At 34.9% G+C, this 21,527-nt stretch overlaps 1 protein-coding gene and 1 long non-coding RNA gene across 4 annotated transcripts in view; both read right to left on the bottom strand.

The window, feature by feature from the left end:
• GPM6A (glycoprotein M6A) overlaps positions 1-21,527 on the bottom strand; it is a 370,645-nt gene that overhangs the window by 134,753 nt on the left and 214,365 nt on the right. The window lies entirely within an intron of this gene.
• Positions 2,879-14,102, bottom strand: LOC115836075. Its single transcript, XR_004031081.1, has 3 exons — positions 14,092-14,102; positions 3,849-3,850; positions 2,879-3,193 (listed from the first exon to the last, which is right to left on the bottom strand). It is a non-coding gene; the product is annotated as an uncharacterized LOC115836075 (long non-coding RNA).

Consider the following 21,527-nt stretch of genomic DNA (forward strand, 5'->3'; position numbering starts at 1 on the left):
TTGTAACCTGGCCAAAGAAAATGTGCTTGCACTACGTACGGCAAATCTTTGCCAAATTCAGAAACCCCTGACTGGGTGGCTTTACCATTAAAACATCAAGAAATCCTTTATGAATTCTTTGTCCAGTTTTTAACCAGAAATCCAGCATGTTTTAGAAAACAGATTATTTTAGAGGAAAGTTTTTTCACATTTCACTTTTTTTAGGAGACTTTTAATAAAAGTAACTACACACCAATTGTGCATCATCTAATAAAATATGTGGCTGTAGTTATGGCTTCAGCCATTGGGCAGTAATGCATTTTAGGAGTTTTATAAACATTTTTTCTCCTGCATGCATTCCATTACTAGCTAGAAAGTTTGAATTTCCTTAAATATGTTCAGCAGACACAGGATTGTCACCTATGAATTCAGAGTTATAATGCGGATGTTGAGTGGGTGGTTTCACTCTAGAACATCCCAAGGCCTCCAGGTTTCTGGCACTGGGAGAAACTATAAATTCTTTATGTAGAAGATGTCTTAGATGCCACATGTTACAGATAACTACACTGAAAAATCAGGTAGCCTGCTTGGGAGATTCAAGCAGATAACATATTTTTCAGAGATTTAGAGGCTGCTGCATTTAGTTTAGCATTTATCAAAACAGATAGTAGTTCACCCCTAAAACTGAGAAGAAAACACAACGAAATTGGAACTTCTATGAAGAACAATATGGTTCATGTTTATCTAGAAAGGGGAAGAATTTGTTTTAATTACCTCTGATTTTGAATACTACTTAATTACAACATGATGGTGCTCAATTTGACAACTAAAATTCTAAGAAAAAGCTTTCACCTGATTAAGTTAGGGAAACTACATGAAATGTTCCAAGGGATTTTTTTTAAACTCTAGTTTTAGACTGTGAATATTGTATAAGAGAGTGCAAAGCATTCTAGGAAGGAAATGTATCAGTTTTGTGTCACTGATTAGACAGATTTTGCCATCTACATTTCTTTCACTGAAAGAATAAATTCTTTCCATAGAAGATGTCTTGGATGCCATTTATTACAAACACGGGAAAATGACGTAGCTTGTTGGGGAGATTCAAGGTGTTTCTTGGGAGCTTAGGGATTGTTAGAGCAAACAGAAAAGAGAATAAAAACTAAAAAAAAAAGGTAATTCAGTATAGTGACTAACTCAAGCAAGATGAGGAGAAATAGTGAAGGTTAAGTTAAAAAAAGGAAAAAACGATGCATTGCCTAGAAAGTTCATTTGCCCCTCATAAGAGTAGTTTATGCATTTTTAATTTTTATTATATAATAGGCTATACTTCACATGTATCACCAAAGTTGAATCGAAATATCTGGCACTATGTATCATTCTGAACATAAATATGTAAAGATAAATATAGACATTAATGTGTAGTGCAAGATTAGAAAATAAGGTACTATCCTAGCCGGGTTCAGTGGCTCACATCTGTAATCTCAGCACTTTGGGAGGCCGAGGTGAGTGGATCACTTGAGGTCAGGAGTTCAAGACCAGCCTGGCCAACAAGGTGAAACTCCGTCTCTACAAAAATACCAAAATTAGCTGGGCGTGGTGGTGGGCGCCTGTAATCCCAGCTATTCAGGAGGCTGAGGCAGGAGAATCGCTTGAATCTGGGAGGTGGAGATTGCAGAGAGCCGAGATTCCCCCACTGCACTCCAGCCTGGGCAACAGAGTGAGACTCTGTCTCAAAATAAATAAATAAATAAATAGGTACTATCTGAAACTTAGTTTTTAGGAATATCTATTTTAACCCTCAATAATAAAATGTCAATTGAAAGGTAGTTTATTAACCATGGTTGCATATTATTTCAAACAACCTTGGGTTTAAATCTTGACTTTTCAATGAAAGATTTCAAATGAGTAGCAATGTGAATATGGATAAACCACATAATCTTTCTGAGCCCTATTGAGAAAACAGGCCTAATTTACCTTATTCTATAATATTAAATGAAAAAATGCCCAGAAATAATTCTAGGATGTACAAGTGATTTAAACACAAAGGCCTATCTGCGTTTGAAGTTGGGAGAAAATGAGGAATCAGATTAGCAAATACTTTGTGCAAAAGATCCAGGTGAGTTCAGGGATACAAATCAATGGACCCTTCTGCCCAGGGTCTCCCTGTGACTCATATGCACTCCATAGTCACTGATTCAAACACCCCTGAATGAGGTCTCTGCCAGGCCTGGGAACCCAGGGTTGTATGCCAGCCAACTTGCACACCATTAGATTCCGAGAGGAGCCAGGATGATACTCAAGAGTCTACCATCTACCAAATAAATGATATATTCCCACATCTTATTTATTTCTGTCCATGTCTTACTACCCTTACAGTAAATGCTAAACTTGCCTGCTAACTGCTTTCATTCCATTATATATTTCTTAGCTTTTGTTCCATTGGAAAAGTTAATGTCCAGAAAATATTTAAACATGGAATAAAGTTAAGACTAATCATAGATAGTCTCAATTGATTAGCAGTCTCATCAAATGGCTAAATTCTATTCCTATGTGACATTCCACTAAAATATTCGGGAAGTAGAATAGCAAGGTGAATAATAGCATTATTTTTGCACCTTTGACCTATTATAATGACTTTTAGTTACGGTATTGTAAAAGAGATATCTAGTTTTTTTTTTTTTTTTTTTTTTGAGACGGAGTTTTCCCTTTTGTTGCCCAGGCCGGAGTGCAATCTCAGCTCACTGCAACCTCTGATTCCCGGGTTCAAGCGATTCTCCTGCCTCAGCCTCCCAAGTAGCTGGTATTACAGGCATGTGCCACCACACGCAGCTAGTTTTTTGTACTTAGTAGAGATAGGGTTTCACCATGTTGGCCAGGCTGGTCTCGAACTCCTGACCTCAGATGATCCACCCACCTCGGCCTCCCAAAGTGCTGGGGTTACAGGGGTGAGCCACTGCGCCTGGCCGATACCTAGATCCTTTTAACAGCTCTGTAGCTGCCAGTCTGGCTCACCTTTAATCTCTTAGCTCTTAATTACATCTCTTGGCAGCCAGAATGACACTTCCAAAATGCTAACTTTACCATATCATTCGTGTTAGTAATACATTTTCAGAGAGGCTTTCTACGCCTCAGAATGAATTTCAGGCTCATAACTTCCATTTTGATCTGCCCTTTGCTTGACTGTCCAGCCTTCTCTCTCACACTTTCTTCTGTTCTAATTCAAGTTATCTTCCTTCAGCATTGCACATGTGCTGTATTTGTGCAACTTTTCTTTTCAAAATTTTCCCATGTAGGTCCAGTCTCTGAAGACTGAATTCCAACATCCCTGCCAGCCCTGATCCTTCCCGCCTCATGGATGACCTCACTGTGCAATTTCCTCAGCAGCATCTCTAACACCTTCCTACTGGTTAATCGGCCATAATATCCAGATACACTTAGATGGTACCTGTGTGGACTGTTTTTACTATCTCTACACAGGCTTCCCAGAAGAGATCACTCACAACAACCTAGCTGATTTCTGCCAACATGCTTACTTCATCCCTGGTGCATCCCTTATTCACTAGTATTAATCTGAGAGCGGCTTCCTGTACCTTCTGAGAATAAAACAGATAACAAGAAAAGTATTTATTGAAAATATCAAGGTTTTTGAAGTTACCTGTCACAAATATGTAATGCCTCTTCGTTCCTCTGTATGTCCGTAGCGGGGAGAATGGGGTGTTTTAGGAAATATTTTCTCTATCCTAACCTATCTCACCTTCATTATGGCCACAGTGTCCTAGCTCCTGCTTCCTTGACTTTTGCCCATCACCAACCCTGCAATGTGGACATATAATCTTTGACACATTCTAATTGGATTTTGTCACTCCCACTGCTTCAGCTGTTTGAGTGCGTTCCATGCTTTCACTTTCAGTTTTAAGAATTTTCATGGCCAGGCGCGGTGGCTCTCACCTGTAATCCCAGCACTTTGGGAGGCCGAGACGGGGGGATCATGAGGTCAAGAGATTGAGACCTTCCTGGCCAACATGGTGAAACCCCACCTCTACTAAAAATACAAAAATTAGCCGGGCATGGTGGCACTCACCTGTGTCCCAGCTACTCAGGAGGCTGAGGTGGGAGAACCGCTTGAACCTGGGAGGCAGAGGCTGCATTGCCCTCCAGCCTGGGCGACAGAGCGAGACTCTGTCTCAAAAAAAAAAAAAAAAGAAGAATTTTCGTAAACACTACATTTGATGTTTAGAAGATGTAAAACAGAATAAAAGCATAAAAAATCCAGTTAAGATCCAAATAAAATTCAGATAAAATGAAAGTAAAATGCCAATGATTACCTCACAACTAGCCAGATAGATGGCTCATTTTATTTATTCATTAGTTCAGAAATGTTTATTACTGCATCAGGCATGGAGCGAGCAAATGATGTGCAATGGGTGGTGAACAAAGCAGGCAGGATCCCTGCTTTTATTCTTCTCAATCAATGGGCTGCTTTGCCTTGCCATAGTCTAATCAAATCCACTGACTAAATCTCTGTGAAAACCATACCTTCCTTGCTTTACTATAGAATTTAATTTTGCTTGTCAGTAATCTGAATTAATTTTTCTTGATATGAGGGGCCAACAGACTTATTTCTGACCCTTGGTCCTGTCATTTTCTCCTGTGCATTTCTAGGAATTGCCCCTTCCATCATTCTCCTGTTCGGTGCACATTTGCTGATCCTCCCAGGTCAGTCACAAGGGGAAGGACAACGGTATCTTAGGAATGTTTCCTACACACCTTCTTATTGTAAATAGGTTTATTCTGTCCCACAAACACTTAATATGAGGCCAGTGTATCTGTCAATCACAATTTATTATCAGTAATTTCAAATAGGATGCTGCTCCTATTTTTATCCTCCAGTAAATAGCATTTTTAAATTGGAAAGACAATGAATCCCAAGAACATGCCACTTTGAAAGAGGCTTTGGTTAGAGTAAAAGCCTCAGGAAAGGCTGAAGTCCTAGGGGGTTTGGAGGATGAGAAGCAACATGAGAGAAGAATGTTGCATGCTTGCAAGAGTGTATCACTGACAAAGAGCTCTGTCGCATCCTATGTTACCAGTGTTTCATCCAGAAATGTCACAAAGAGATCACAGAAGAAGGAGCTTGAAACTACCCCAATTTTCACATTATCCCTTTTTAGACTGGGAAACCTTCCTTCCTGTCATTCTGCTGAGTTTTGAGCCTCAGGTCTTCCTAACTGGCTACTGTCCACTCCCTCTGGAGGCAAGAGGGAAAAAAAAAAATTAAAAGGAAAGGCAGAGACATCACACCAAACGCTCTCGTCTCACTTTCCACATTCTCTGGGGTTCAGCATCCATCTTCCTTTTCTCTATTTACTACAACCATCCGTGGGCTTCCATACTTTTTCTACCTACATTTTTTACACTGAAATACAAAGAGAGACAGAGAAAGATACTCATTATAGAGTAAAAACCTTAATTATCTAGTATTTAGAAATAAAATGGAAGCAGGGCAAGTCCAATCAATATAAAGTAACATGCTTAAAACTCAAGGCATTTAAAATTTCCTCTGGATCCCCTTGGTCAATAATTCACCTTAGGCCTTGGCCAGGGCCATTGGAATAAATCAGCATACTAAAAGCCTTTTATGATTATTTAATTAACCAATCCCTTTCGATTTGTGTAATCTTCATTTTGAAAAACCTCATCCAATGATATTTTGGTGGTGATTCCTACCACCCTTATAAATAGCCAACATCAGTTTACGTAAGTTTACCAGCCTAATGTTTACAGGCTGCAGTGCATATTAAAAAACAGTTGAAAGGTTTTTCAGAAGAACAGCTTTCTATATTTGAGGCTTCTTAATTACTAAAATCACTTTGACCTGTCATGGAGTAAGATCAGCATATGCCATTCAGGATTCAGTGGAGAAAAATCTCTGTTCTTATATACTCAAAGCCTTAAACAGATCACATGCTTAGCTCTGAAATTATTTCCAGAATTCACTGTTGCATCTTTACAGTAAAAACAGAAAATAAGAAAACCTAATTGGCATAGATTGGTTGAAACTGAAAAAGAAAGAAAATCTCAACATTCGAACTTAAAGAAATATCTCAATCAGAGCTAAAAAAGGATGATTCTCAAGGTAAATCTTGATTTTGTATTTATCAAACTCTTTAAAAATAATAAGAATAATGCTAAATAATACTACTTTGATACAAAATGACATGTATATATTAGCACACTTGTGAGAGAAAGTAATGAAATTTTATTTGTATTCTTTAGCAAATAACAGAAGCACAATTATATGTTAACAATTTGGATGGGGAGAGAAAAAGATTGGCTATCACTGTACATAAAACGTGTATACCTCAGAGTCCTGCACAGTTTCCATAGAAACACAGTAATAGCTAGTGTAGAAGCTATAGGCATCTCCAGACAAAAGGCTTGCCTGAGCTCTCATTTCAGTATATGCAAAGTCTTAAGAACAAAGACTGTTTTTAAAAATAGAAAGGAAAATTTTCAGTACACAAACTGTCAAACCAAAATGATACACCATTTCATAAATATTTTAAAAAATACATCCTTCCAAATAAATTAAATGGAAGAGTAAATAAAATTCTATTTCATTAATCAACATATCAAATTCATAAAACCCTGTTCTATCAAGTTTTTTACCCAAGAAAGCGTGAAATTCATCAGGAAAATTGAAAATCCCAGTTCTCTAGTGTCCATTAAGGACAATCAAGTTTCATAGACCACAGTTCAGTTAATATCGCTGTTTTTACCTTAGATGTTTGTTCAGTAAAAGTAAGAAGTGTATATCAAGTCCAGTGAGACTTTAATGTGTATCAAGTCCAGTGAGAAGGAAATTTGTATTTGAATTTATTTTTCGTTTCTGTCTTCTGAACCAAAGGTCTCTAAAATGCTCAGTAATTAACTCTTGGATTAATAACATCATATCTAATGTAACTCGTCCTGGTAATTATTTAAAAATATTAATAAGCATGTTAATCTTATTTGTATAAAATTTAAATCCTTCAAATAGTGTAAGTCATTAGATTACTCTCCCCTCTAATCTTTCATACTAACACTGAAGTATGAGGATGTTAATTTAACTCAGTAAAATCATAAAACAATCAAACTCACCTCTGTTTTACAAAAAACTTCCAATAGTTTCTTTTGGCATAGAATCCAACAATACATAAATTCTTAGGAGAAACTAAAATCAATCAGCCACTGAGCTTATTAGATAAAATAAGTCATAAGTGAATTTCACACATATTTTGTTCAGTGAAGAGTCTTGTATATAATGGTAAGATCCTTGTCACAATTGAACAACAGAGCAAAGAATACATGTTAATGTCAACATTACATCATTAAACTACAATTAATCAGTTAAAAACTCAATCGTGGCTGTCTAATGAAGGACATTTTTCCTGGGAAAGCTTAACAAATCACTATAAAAAGTTATGCAAAACAGTTATTTTCTATCTCTCAGTTCTTAATACTGATGCTATATAAAAAAATAATTCTTAAAACATTCTGTGCATCCATTCATTGTTTTTAAAGAATTTCCATAAAATACTTTTTGTTTCAAAATAAACCAGATGATCCCAAAATTTTGACCAAAATATTAGTCAATATGGATGTACAATAATATCAGGATATAAGGTGAACAGATGTATGTAGTGCTAACATTTTTATTTTTAGTGTGTAAAATCTACCATGGCTTAGAAGGTTCACATCCATATCAGTGTAAATTTAGGCAGAAATCTTTGGAAGTATTTATAGTTGCTCTAGAATACTGCAAGGCTATATAGAAGAAGCATCTCCAAAATGTTTGCAGTTGAGAGCAATATCTCCGTATCAAATAAACAATTTTAACCTAATAACATTTCAGAAAATTAAAAAATCTAGACTCAGTCTGGTATAAAACACAGATCTGATGAAGATCCCAGATATTTTGTAGTGCTGAAAGACACAAATGGGAAAGGATAAAGTGTTTTCTCTGTTTTGAAGATATAAAAAGAATGACGTTTCTATAGTGGTGTTTCTCCAAAGTCATGCCCCACAAAATGGATGTGAGGAATGCTGTTTAGCATATATATTCAGAATTTCACTAAAAACCCTAGATTTTTCCATTAACTCAAATGTTGTTTCATTCTCTTAAGAATTTTTAATCCTTACCTATCCACTATTAGTTATTTTGTATTTCAAAATCAAGTAGAAAAAAAATGGCAAATTTGATAGAGCAGAAGGGAAAAATGGCAGCTTCCTTCCAAATGCCTTGCTTTCATATTCCCTTAAAGGACTACCTATTAATTGTCAAAACCACTGAAAGGAAGAAATCAGGAAAATTGCTGGTGGTATAAACAAGTCCACAAATTAATATAAAGCAAGTCATGTAAAATGTACTCCAAAAACAGTCTACTCTTTTCAGATAAGCCAATTCAATGTTTATTACAGCAGAGCCATTTTTCTCTACCACCTTGAATCAACATGCTGCAGAAATCCAAGTTATAATCTATAAATCAGCCCAATGGAATGAAAGCACAAAAGGGGTGGTTATATTTTATTCTGTGTTGACTAGAATATGAAACAGGAAACCTTGAGAAAAAAATAAAAATTTCAAAAGACACTAAATTCTAGAAAACCTTTGATTATAAAAAGTCAAGGACACAATATACCTGACATCGCTATTAATTTGTGGTGTGAGAATTTCCATAAAAATTGCAAGAAGTCAAAACGAGATTTTTTTTTTGAAGGGACAATAAAAGAGATAACACATCGATGGGCAAAGGCTTTTTCAAAAAGAGATCTATGGCAAGACCCTTAATAAAACTTTCTTAGAGAAAAATTTCAATTCAATATTATACTGAGTCTATCCTAAATGTGTCCCATTTTTAATTGACTTACCCCTTGTGTTAAGTCAATTTATATGTAAATTCTATGGAAAATTAGGTTAATGTGCCTTTTTCATGTAACTGACAGTAAGAGCAAATGCATCTTGCCACTTGGCTTCCAAACAAAGGCCTAGCCACAACCTTGACATGAGGAAGGGAATCAGGAAGGAGGAACAGAAGCTCAGACTGAAAGAGCAAACTGTGCTGATTCATGATGTCAAAACTTGAGCTGCTGCCAAAAAAGTCAGGTGTGCAAGAGATCTCTGAGCATATTTTAACTGTTCAGTCTCTAATATATTCAACCATTGATCTTGGAAGCATGACAAGGGTTAGCGACGACTAAGAAGCTGCCCTGGGAAATCAGATTCATGAACAGGCAAAGTAAGAATCCCTACTTAAATAATATTTAGTTTCATATGTTTTTCCTAGCGAAGTTTTAATGTCCCTACTAAATGTTATTGTTCAATTTCACACTTACACATTATTTATCGAACCCTCACCATGATTTTTGAAATACCCTGTTACACTTTAATATATACAAAGGAAGAGGTATACAAAATAAGTGGAGCTCCTGAGAACAAAGGGAAAATAAATTCATATACATTGAAATGATGAAACCAATAGTGAGGTAATCTCCAAATCTCATAGCGTCCAGGCCTATGTATGCAAATCAAAGTCCAACAGCAAGCCCTGTGTAAAGAAAATATAATCTTTGCAAAAAGCAAAGAAGCAAACGTTTTATACACACATGGGTGTGTGCACGTATTTTAATAACAGACATTTATAAATTCCAAATTCAATTTTAGACCATTGAAATAATTATTAAGGATGTATGTGTAAAGGAAGATTGTAGTAGGGAAGATAGCAAGTAAACGCAAGATAGTGAGGTATACTGTTGTTATGCAAACGTACATAGGCTTTGGAGGAGAATAATTTGGTGTTTGAATCCCAGTTCTGGCAATAACTAGCTATGGGACCATTGTGAGTAAGGGCCTGACATATTAACTAGAGATGATAAAGATCATAGGTTTTATTTATTGTCTTCATGAAAAATAGCACTCAGCCTTTCAGAACCTTGGCAAACCTGTTTATTATTATCTATTTATTATTATTATAATATTGAGTAGACAGTAAAAAAATTACATCTCTTAGTCCTTATCCTATTGTAAGGTACTCAACAAATAATAGAGGATTTTTAGTATTAATTTATACTAAACATGCAGTTGTCTCTTCATATGACATGTAATTGTGAGATAGAGAACACTCTCTTCTTTATTAACTTAGTAAAAAAAAGATAAAAATATTCTCTACAAGAGTCCACAAGTGAATGTATTATATCTACTTATAAGATATGAGATTAGCCTTTATATTTTATAATTAGTAATGCAGCCAATTTTTAACTAGAAAATATCAAAACACATCAAATCTTAAACATAATTAATTTACCAACAGGATATTAAACTAGCATAAATGAATTTGAGAAACTATAATTTTCAAACTTCTCTTCAATATTATTAGAAATCAACAATGTGCCCAATTTGTTATCTATAGGTTATGAAGACCATAGGAGTTTATTCAATTGTAAAAAAATAACTAACAAAACATTTTTTAAATCCCTCAGATTATATGATAGGAATTATTTTTCTTTGATAACATTTAATATCAAACCATAAAGAACAGTTTGACATTTAAAGTAATGTTTTTAATTAGTCCACTTGCTATCCATAGAGCAGAAACTCTGCAAACTACTTTGTTTAGAATTTATCACTCATTTATTTCACAACATAATGGAGCACAGATTTGCATGTAATCTGCTTACCTTTCACCATTTCCCAACTCCGACTCTCTACAATGCTTATTAAAAAATATCAGAGTAGAACTTGAAGACTACTAGGTTGGGCCCACCAGAATTCTGTTTTCTTATGGGATTAATGTTTTCTGTGGGAAAAATTATCCTAAGGAAGGCTGAAGCACTTACATCTAGGCTACAAATATTAGACTGATATTAATAGAGTTGGGTACTACTATTTAAAATTCAACTTTGGTGTCTGTCACTGGCATTCATCCAATAGCCCAGGTCCATGATGACAAAGAAAACTCTGTAGGGGGGCTGGGTGCAGTGGCTCATGCCTCCCACTTTGGGAGGCCGAGGCAGGTGGATCACAAGATCAGGAGATCAAAACCATCCTGGCCAACAAGGTGAAACCCCGTCTCTACTAAAAATACAAAAATTAGCTGGGCGTGGTGGCGTGCACCTGTAGTCCCAGCTACTTGGGAGGCTGAGGCAGGAGAACCACCGGAACCTGGGAGGCAGAGGTTGAAGTGAGGGAAGATCGCGCCACTGCGCTCCAGCCTGGCAACAGAACAAGACTCCGTCTCAAACAAAAAAAAAAAAAGAAAAGAAAAGAAAACTCTGTAGGATAGAAGAAAACTCAAACAACATAGTTTTTTCCTTATTAAAGATGCCTCAAATTTTTCTACTATGACATAGATGACTACCTAATAACTTTTTCTCCTTAATAACATGTACATCTACTAAATATATAAAATAACATAATTGCTATATACAATAAAACATTATATATTATGTAATTATAATATATAGATATATCAATAATATAATCACATATTGATAGCTTGTGAATTACTATATAATTATACATATAAGTATAATACATATATATATCAATTATACAGTTGGAATAAAATTTACTAATTTTTTACAAATTTATTGCATAACATTTGTTGGTAATTGAGGTAAAATATGTATTACAAAATGATATTCCAGAAAAAAAAGAATAATTGCTAGTCAGCTATCCAGTTCCCAGAAATGCTTATGGAAATGATGAGAGAGTGGCTCCATGCTTTCTTTATTCTGCCTCACCCACTCTTGTTCTTTATCTATCCTGTGAGCACTGCAGTTTCTCACCATAGTGCCTGTTTAAATCTCACCCTGCTTGATGCAATCATTGTTACCATTTGATGTGGCAGTCTTTATGAATATCATCCGACCTATAAAAATATTTTAAAACTCTCATGCACATCTAGAGCAATTTCCATTTTGTTTCAGCTTTATAATGTATACTAGACATCCTCCTCAATCAATGCAGATTTACGTCATTCTTTTCCAAAGCACATTATATTTCACAGAAGAACTTAGGCTATATTGTCAATATTGAATATTGAGTGTAATGAATAGCATTCATGTGGTTTCCAGTTCAGTAAGTGGGTTTCGTATGGGGCAACACGAATATCTGTTTGCCTTCTTGGTACTGTTCTACCACAGCTTTTCAGGTCTCGTGGCCCTCAAGAATAGGTTCTACCATCACCAAGCAAAATTAGGGACAGTCTGCTCCATGTATCTCTAGAGGCAAACACTGAAGGTCAGTTAATAAATTAAAAAAAAATAATAAACTTTTCTATTAAACACAATGTAAATTAACATCTCTGCACTTAGTTTTTCCCTTTAGCAACAGATACACCCACCTGTTGGTAGTGTGATTGTTACCTACAAGGTTAGCACTACATATAACCTGAGTAAGGAAATATGAGGGTAAAATTTTAAAAGGAGATAAGAGAATAATAACTATAAGTTCAAAATTAATGTGCTTTATGAAAAGAATGACTTCTTCCAGAGAAGATAATACACATGTATTCATTTTGAAAAGGGTAATATAACTATAATAATTTACAGTAACTTGGAGGTGGCAGTATGCTCGGTGAAAAAAAAAATAGTTTAAAGTCAGAAAAAATTAATATTTTAATTCATGTGTTAACTTTTTTTTGAAATGGAGTCGTGCTCTGTTGCCCAGGCTGGAGTGAAGTGGCATGATCTCGGCTCACGCAACCTCCGCCTCCCAGGTTCAAGGGATTCTCTTGCCTCAGCCTCCCAAGTAGCTGGGATTACAGGTGCCTGCCACCAGCCCAGCTGATTTTTGTATTTTTAGTAGAGACAGGGTTTTTCCATATTGGCCAGGCTGGTCTGGAACTCCTGACCTCAGGTTATCCACCCGCCTCGGCCTCTCAAAGTGCTGGGATTATAGGCGTGAGCCACTACGCCAGGCCCAGGTATTAACTTTTAATAAATCACTTGCATGAGCTTCTGATTTCTTAATCTGCAAAGGGAAGTGCATATGTACAAGAGCGCAGTTTTCTGTCTCTTTGTTCATCCCAAGTGCTTGGCACAGAGTAGACACTCAACAAATATCTGTGGAATTCATGAACGGCTATCATGCAGTTATGGTGAGACTTAAATAGCATAACACAGTGTGTCACATTCAACACATGCATATCCAAGCCTATATTTACCTATTTTATAGTTTTCGCTTAATGATTTCATATGTCTCAGTAAGAATGTAACTTATTTTAAAATGTATCTTAATGTTTATGACAATTTGAATTTCCACTACACAAATTAGCCAGCGTTTTCTGAATAACACCTAAAATATCTGGACACTATAGTGCTTCGGAGAAGCAAGAAAACCAATTTAACAATTAGTCCCCAGTGTGTTCTCTATCTCCAAAATAAGTGAATTTGTGATCACCCATCTATAATAATATTACATTTTATTGGATGAATATAGAAACTTCCTAATGGTAGGATTAAGCCAAATCCTGAATTCTGTCTACTCAGATTAGTCAGGTTAAATGATAAAAGGTGTAGAAAAGATAAACTTGTGGTAGAGGAATTTAGGAGCCTTAGAACGTATATGATCAATCAATTAGAAGGGCTAGATATTAGGAGAGGCAGGAAATGAAATACATAGTTCATCACCAACAAGACCAAATAACTCAGAGATGTATAAAAGTAGTCTATAAATGAAGCAAAGAGCCTCAGGCAAAGTAACAAAAAAATAAAAAATAAAACAAAAAAGATAACTTTCACATTAATTTCTTTGGTTTTAATAACACGACTCAAACAACACCCACCATGCGAAAATAAGATCATACAAGCACACAAATGCTTCTATCAGAGGCCCAAGTGGATTGAGGAATCCCAAGTGGTCTGTTTGGATGCCCTGAAGAAATGAAGGGAAGGGGATGTCAGGGAGGGGCACCCAGAGCTCTTCTGTTGCAGCATTGACCAAAAAAGATGCAGCCAGAGAAGGACACATATTTCATATATCATTAATGACATCCCTACTTCTGGATCTGAAATTAGTTCCCCCTCAACTTCAACCACGTCAAGCTTCCTAAAACCCCTTCCTTTTTGAACTTCTACTTCAAAGCACCAACTGATCTTCCATGCAGATCTTTGATACTTTTGCTCTTTTCCTTCCTTTGCCTTCTAACTGTGGGCATTCACTTCATTCAGTCATTACCTCAACGATTTATTTTTGCCTCTGATTTCCTGCACTTGAAACCTTTAACTGGTGTCTCCATGCAGATTATTCACATTTTAAAAATTCACAATCTTGATCATTCATTTGAGATTTATTTCACATTTCTAAAGGCTGTGGAACTTTGGGCACACTATATAACATGGCCATTGGGATGACTCTCCTGTGCCAATGTCCTGTGCAAATGTCCTGTCTAAAAGTTTACCTTTGAATGTATCCTCATAAGACCCTCATTATGATATGCAATTACCACAAATATTTCCTCCAGTATACATTTCTGGATCCCTTTTTAAAGCATGGTTTTACAGTATAACACATTTTCATAAAGATTCAAAGGTCGTCTAGCACAATGATCACGAGCAAAAAGGGCGAGTCCTAAAATACCTTGAAACCTCAGGTTTCTCAACCATAAAATGTAAAAATAATAATGGTGTCTATCTTACTGGATTCTTGCAAGGCTGAATCATGGTAAGGCTCTACAAGTGTTGGCTATAATAATCACAGCATTGTTATTATTATCAATTTTCTGCTAAACTCTAAAAAGTTTAGGCTAAAATTTTCCCATTATCTGACCCCAATTTTATTTCAGAGACCATTCTTCCATATACTCTAGGATAAACAAGGAGAGTATCTCTGTGTTTCTCAGCAATTTTTTTCCCTCACCCACCTAGGCTTTTGCTGGGGCTATTTTTCATTGTGGAATACCATGCCATCTACTTTCACCCTTCAAAATCTTAATCATCCTTGAAGGTTCCTACAAAAAAGTCACATTTATGCAGAATCTCTCTAAAATCTCAACTGAAAGAATACAAAGGAAATTATACCCAGTCCTGTAAGGTAAAAGTGCTACGTCATGTCTTCCTCCCCTTACATATCTCTAATATGTTTTTCAAAGATGGAAATGATGCTTTGTTCATCATTGTTTTCTTGATGGTCCTTTTTAATACAATGTAGCAAATTAATAAAACTCAAATGCAACTATACTCTCCAGTTTATGTCAGTTTATTACATCCGATTAACTAGTAGAAAGACAAGCCATGGAAATTATAGATAGGTTGTTACTACCTTATACATTTAAACTACTTACATTCCACAAGTAGTATAAACTACATTATTTATTGGACATAGCTTAAGAAATAGAACTTATTAATAAATAAATGTCAAAATTAAGTAGTGAAAATAATTATTCTCATTTCTTTCTTTAATATATGATGTTACCATTTGAACTACTAAAATACTCTTTATATACCATCATTTTAAAATAAATATTTAAGATTATTTTGTTGTCAATACACTGAGTAAAATTAACACAGACATGGTAATATCTATGTCTGTAATAGAAATCTGAAAAAATTTATTGTCGTAAGTTATTAGCAACGATGGAGCAAAACTCATAAAGTAACGATATTAAATTATTTTTGAAATTTTCTAGTTTAATGATAGTTTATTTAATTTGCTTGTGACCTTGTTTTGTTTATCAAAATGAGAAATGTTTTCAATTAACTTTTTTAAAAAAGTAATTTAAAAATTTTTTTGCCTTTGTCATAATAGTAAGGATTCTAAACATAAACATAAATTATTAAATAATCGGGCACTGCCTTGTCACCCTATTTTCATCTACATAAGAAACTTAACTCTAATAGAATTTGTTTTCTATTAAGTCACATTAATTTTGCCAATAATTTTTTTAAAATAATGGACAAAGGAATAGAACAATTGTGAATTATTCATGATGTTATATTTTTCTCCATTTTCATCAGAAATTCTTTTAATCCTTTTGACTTCAATATTTCATAAATTAAATTAGTGAGGAAATTCAGTATTTGTGGAATACCAAGTTAAATAATATGAAAGAAGCTTAACATACAACTTAATGCAAAATTTTCAAAGCATAATATTAAAGCCTATTATTTGTGCCAAATTATATGCTTTGATATAATTAAATAAAATGAATGCATACTTTGATTCAATTCCTTAAGGCAGAGCTAGTAAATGGAATAAATGAATTGTATCATTTAAATGTTTTATACTTTAATTGGGAAATGGATTGTATTTGAATTTGTACAGATTGATAAGAATTGTTGGTAATATTTTATGGATTTCCATTTTGTCACATTATATCACAATATTTACAGACAAAAAAATTAGAAAAATAAATTTTGTAACAAAAACTTGAAATCAGAGGAGAAAAATAAAGACTCAAATTCATTTTATGAGAATCATTCTATTTGCATAGCCTCAGAGTATTTCTCCGAAATATCTACCAATTACAATGGCAGTATTAACATATGTCCACAAATTTTTTGATATCCCTTCGTCTAGGAAGTGGAGCTTATCACCTCTCTTTAAAAGTGTAATGTAGACAGAATGTCTCACTTTTTTAACATACATAGTTTGAAAAAGGAAAAATAGTAACTTCATAGTGAAGTAACCTAGTAGACAACACCTTAGCCAAGTGATCAATGTTAATATTCCCAGTAATAAATAAGGTGGATAATATGTGCTTCTGGATATGAAGTGATGAGAGAGGCACATCACTTTTGTCCTAGTCTTCCCCCAAATATATAACCCCATTCTAATCATGAGAGAATGTCAGACAAACACAGAATGAGGGCAATTCTACAAAATACATGACTAGTATTCTTCAAAAGTGTCAGGTCATGTAAAACAAAGAAATATGGAAACACTGTCACAGCCTGTAGGAAACTAATGCAACAATAGTTTCTTGGATTGTATCCTAGAACATTAAGTGACATTAGCAGATAATTAGTAGATAACATTAGCAAATCCAAATCAAGTCTATAGTTAATTGGAGATTATCATATCAATGTTAATGTATTAATTTTGATTAATGTACGATGGTTATGTAAACATTAGAGGAAGCTGGTTTAAGTGTATAATTCAAGTTTCTGTACTATCTTTGCAATGCTTTTGTAAATGTAAACTTATTTCAAAATTAAACAACTGAAGGAGAAATTCATCTCATGAGTAAATAAAATAATGAATGTGAATTCTAATGAACTAGTCAAAAACAAATTACAATGATTATAGTCAATAGCATCATTAGCATCATGACCTCTAAATATGCTAAGTGTGTGTGTGTATGTGTGTGTGTGTGTTTGTGTAATCATATATGAGAATGAACAGTATTGCTAGAGGCTGAGGCAATACTCGGTTGTGATTAAAGACACAGACTCTTGGGAGTAAATTCTCTAAGTACCAGTACTGGCCATTGCACTTATCCACTATCAAATTAAGTTACTAGCCTCTCTATAAATCAATTGCCTCAATCCTAGTAAGAAAAGTAATTGTACCTACATTTGATAATAGTCAAAGATTTCAATTCATCCCATTTCTGTATATGCATGCTGCCAATTACATGGAAACATAGAATCTAATTCCCCCTCCTTGAAGCTGAGCTAGCTTGAGTGACTTGGCTTTGCAAGTACAATGTGACAGAAGTGAATTTCTCCCATTTCCAAAGCTAGATCATAAGAAGCCTTGCGACTGTTGCCTTAATCTCTAAGATCACTTGCTCTGGGGATGTCCCCTGACCAAGTCCAGTCGCCATGCTATGAAACGTTCAAATTCCATGCACAGACCACACCTGGGAATTCTGGCGTGGAGTCTCAGCTAAGCTCACAGCCATCACCCAGCATCAACTGAGCCCTCTTAGACATTCCAGCCCAGTCAAGCTCTGAGGAGACTGCAGATGTCCCAGCATCTTGCAGCCAGCATCACATAGAACAGAAGAATGAATCAGACAACCCATGTAACTGTGAAAAATAATAAATGAATGTCTTAAGCTACTAACTTTGCGGTATTTTGTTACGCGTCATGCCTCCAACAGCTATTGGGAGAATAGAATTAGTAACCACATTATATTAATATTAACTATTGTTATAGTTATTATTCTCATCTCCTCTAAATCACCCTTAACAGTTACCCAAACTGATTATTCTTTGAAACCCTTTCCCCTCTTAGGCAGAATTGAAGAAGAAACACCTTTTTTAGCATTTGCATTCATACTACTCATATGTTGTCAACAGATTTCACATAGATCGTTAGAATAATTCTACTAAAAGAAATATGCCAGAAAATAATTTAGGGTTTGAAAAATAGATGCAGACAAATCAGCACTGTATATAAAGACAAATAAGATTACTCCCCTCATAACTGTGATTAATTCAACAGCTAGTTACAGAACACGTGCCACAAGCCGATCACCATGGCTGGGCAAGGTGGATTCAATGAGGAACAAGATGGAAATGGTTCTTTCCTCATGTAGTTTGCAGACTCAGTCCAATCAGAAAGACAGATAATTACAGAAGCAATTATAATAGAGTGCCATAAACACTTCGATAGAGAAAAAAGAAAAAAAGTATGAGAGAGCATAGCATAAACCTATAGTTTCCAAGCTGTGACCCGAGGCATCTCACAGAGCGGCAGCAAACTCACAGGATATTGCTGGATATTTTAAACTTTCAACAGAAAACACAGTGACATCCATTAACTTAAAAGTGCTAGGTGTTTCTTTTGACTTAGAGACACCATGAGGAGAAATTACTGGGACACTACAAACACCATGAATTGAGAATGTTTAAAATCTCAGACAGAGACACTTACAAATAACATCATCTTTTTTGAAGGTCAGGAAAGGTTTTTTTTTTTTTTTTTTTTTGAAAAATGAATAGCAGTTATTCAGTTGGCAGGTAGCATTTGATCCAAATTAGCCTTTTTCTCTCCCTTTTCCTGACTCTCCTCCCTCCAATTACATCAATTTGGGCATCTACAAAGTTTCCATGCTGAACCTTTGCCCCCTCTACTTATTTCAGTCCCTCACTTCTGATTGTCTATTTTCATCCCCATATGGTGTCTTAGTGTCACTTCAAACTCAAAATGTCTAAAATAAGACATTTTTTCCTTTACCCAGCACCTTATCCTGCCATTGCTGTTTCTGTATTCTCTTTATCACTCAAGCACATGAAAGCACCTTGAGTCTAGACGTTCCCTTCTTCCTCAGAACTAATATGATATGTGCCTTATCAGTTCTTCTTGTCCATGTTCCCTTGAGTCAGTTGCACCCTTTCATTCTATGGCTTTTCCCTTGGTCTGGCCTCTATCATCATCCACCTCTAGTCTCACTCTCTAATCCATTCTGCACAAACCCTCCAGACTAATTTCACCACAATTCTTTCTCCAACAGAAACCTAAGACCGAGCACACACAAAATGAGACTTAGCCAAACTTTCTTTCTTTGAATTCAAGGAGCAAGGCTAAACTTTATTCTTTAAAGAGAAAGAAAAATATCTGTGGTCTTCTTTAAAAGTGTTTATTAACCTTTCCAGCCACTTGCTGGACGGCATTCCCTCCTACAACTGACCTCCCTCTGCGAGTTTTCCTTTAACCTATAATCTTGGTGTTTGTTTTTTTATTTTTTTCCTTTTGTTTTTCTATTTCTCCCTCTGTTCTTTTTTTTTTTTTTTTACCCTTGATACATATGACTGTTCAAATCCTTATGAAAGATCGAACAACACCAAAAAATAGCACCTCTTTCATTGGATGTGACATGCCAATTAATGAAATTCATCTTAAAGCTTTGATAATGTATTTAATGAGGTATGTACTACAGAGAATAAAGCAGAAATGATTTTCTCAATAGTTTCACTGATAATACTCCCACCAAAGTCACCCTTGATCTTACCTTCCAGGTCTGTCATAAAAGTGTGACGCTGCTGGCCACTCGCTCCCTGTGAACTCTATTCTCCCTTGATTCAAGGGCACAAGCTCTCTTTTGTGACAATTTAACATTTTATTTCCTGTTCTGAGATTTTTTCTAAATTGTTTTTTTAAGTCACTATTTTTGGTCCTTTTTGTTCCACCTTTAGGTTGATTTCATCAGTATCAACATCACCAATGATTGCATACTTCTTGATGATTTACAAGTACAGATTTCTAATCCAGCTTTTTTCCCCAAATCACAACCCATGTATCTAATTGCTTTACTGACATAACTCTTCCTAGTCAGACAAATTTAATATATGAAAGACATAATTTTCTTGGAAAAATCTGTTCCTTTTGCTCTCACTTCTGAAGCAAGAATATTCACAAGCAATATAAAGCACCATTTTAAAATGACAGTTTTACCTACTAGAATATAGGCTCCATGAAGGCTGGTTTTGGCTTGTTAGCTTGTTTTTAATTGCTGTCTTCCCAGCAATTTGATTACAGCTGGCCCACATTGGGCGCTTGTTATATATTTATTAAATGTTGAATGAATGAACAAATCAATCTTATGAAGACGAAAAAAGTCATACATACATACTCTGATGTTTTAAGTTATGAAAATTACACTTTTCCATTGTTTCATCTTTTCTTCCCCATTTTTTCCATTTTTTCCAACTACACTCTTCTCATCCTTTATTTCAGATTTGATTTTGCTAGCACCTCGCTTCTCCACCTCACCCTCCTCCTCCAGCCTCTTTTTGTCCCTTTGTGGATATTCATTAATATGTGTTAGTCTAGTCAAAGCAAATGGAAAGGGGAGAGAGAGGATGTGTCTGAATAGGGAAGAGCAAGACAGAGAAGAGACCAAACAACAGAAAGGAAAAGGAGAAACGTCTGAAAATAGATTTAAAGAATAAACAAAGGAGGATGAAAGCGAAGATTTTTAACTGATACGCAAGAAAAACAAAAGGAACAGTAAGAGATACATGTATTTTCAATCCTGAAATCAAGGAAAACAGTCAGTTGTTTCTCAAAGAAATTTCTTTAAATTGGCAAGGTATATTCAGTCTGTTTTATTAATAGAAATAAAAGTAGAAATATACAGACCACTGATTTTTTTTAAATAACTGTTTTGAATCCCAATACTTGAAAAGCTTTAATCAAAGCAATCAAAGCATCATACAGATGCAAATACAACACAGACAAAACCCTTATCCCCAAACCTAGAAAATTTAATGTAAGAGACAGTTATAAACTAAACTGAAACTAGATTTTATTACTGTTAATTATTTGCTTAGCAGAAAATGAAAATTTTACAGAATCATGCATCTATAGTGTTACAGGGGAATTTCAGAAGTGGATTTTGTTTCAGAAGTAAATTTTAAAATACCACCCAATGATGGGCAAATACTTAAACCTATCCACCCTTTAACAGTTCTTAATGAACAAATCAGACATATAAATAGAATGAAGGCATTAATAAGGCTATCTAAAAATTTAAGCAAACAAAAACTGGTTCATAATGTAATAAATTAGAGCCATAGCTCCATACAAGGAACTATGATAAAGAAAGAAAATGAGGAAT

Source organism: Nomascus leucogenys, chromosome 7b (assembly GCF_006542625.1).
Source record: "Nomascus leucogenys isolate Asia chromosome 7b, Asia_NLE_v1, whole genome shotgun sequence".
Taxonomy (NCBI): domain Eukaryota; kingdom Metazoa; phylum Chordata; class Mammalia; order Primates; family Hylobatidae; genus Nomascus; species Nomascus leucogenys.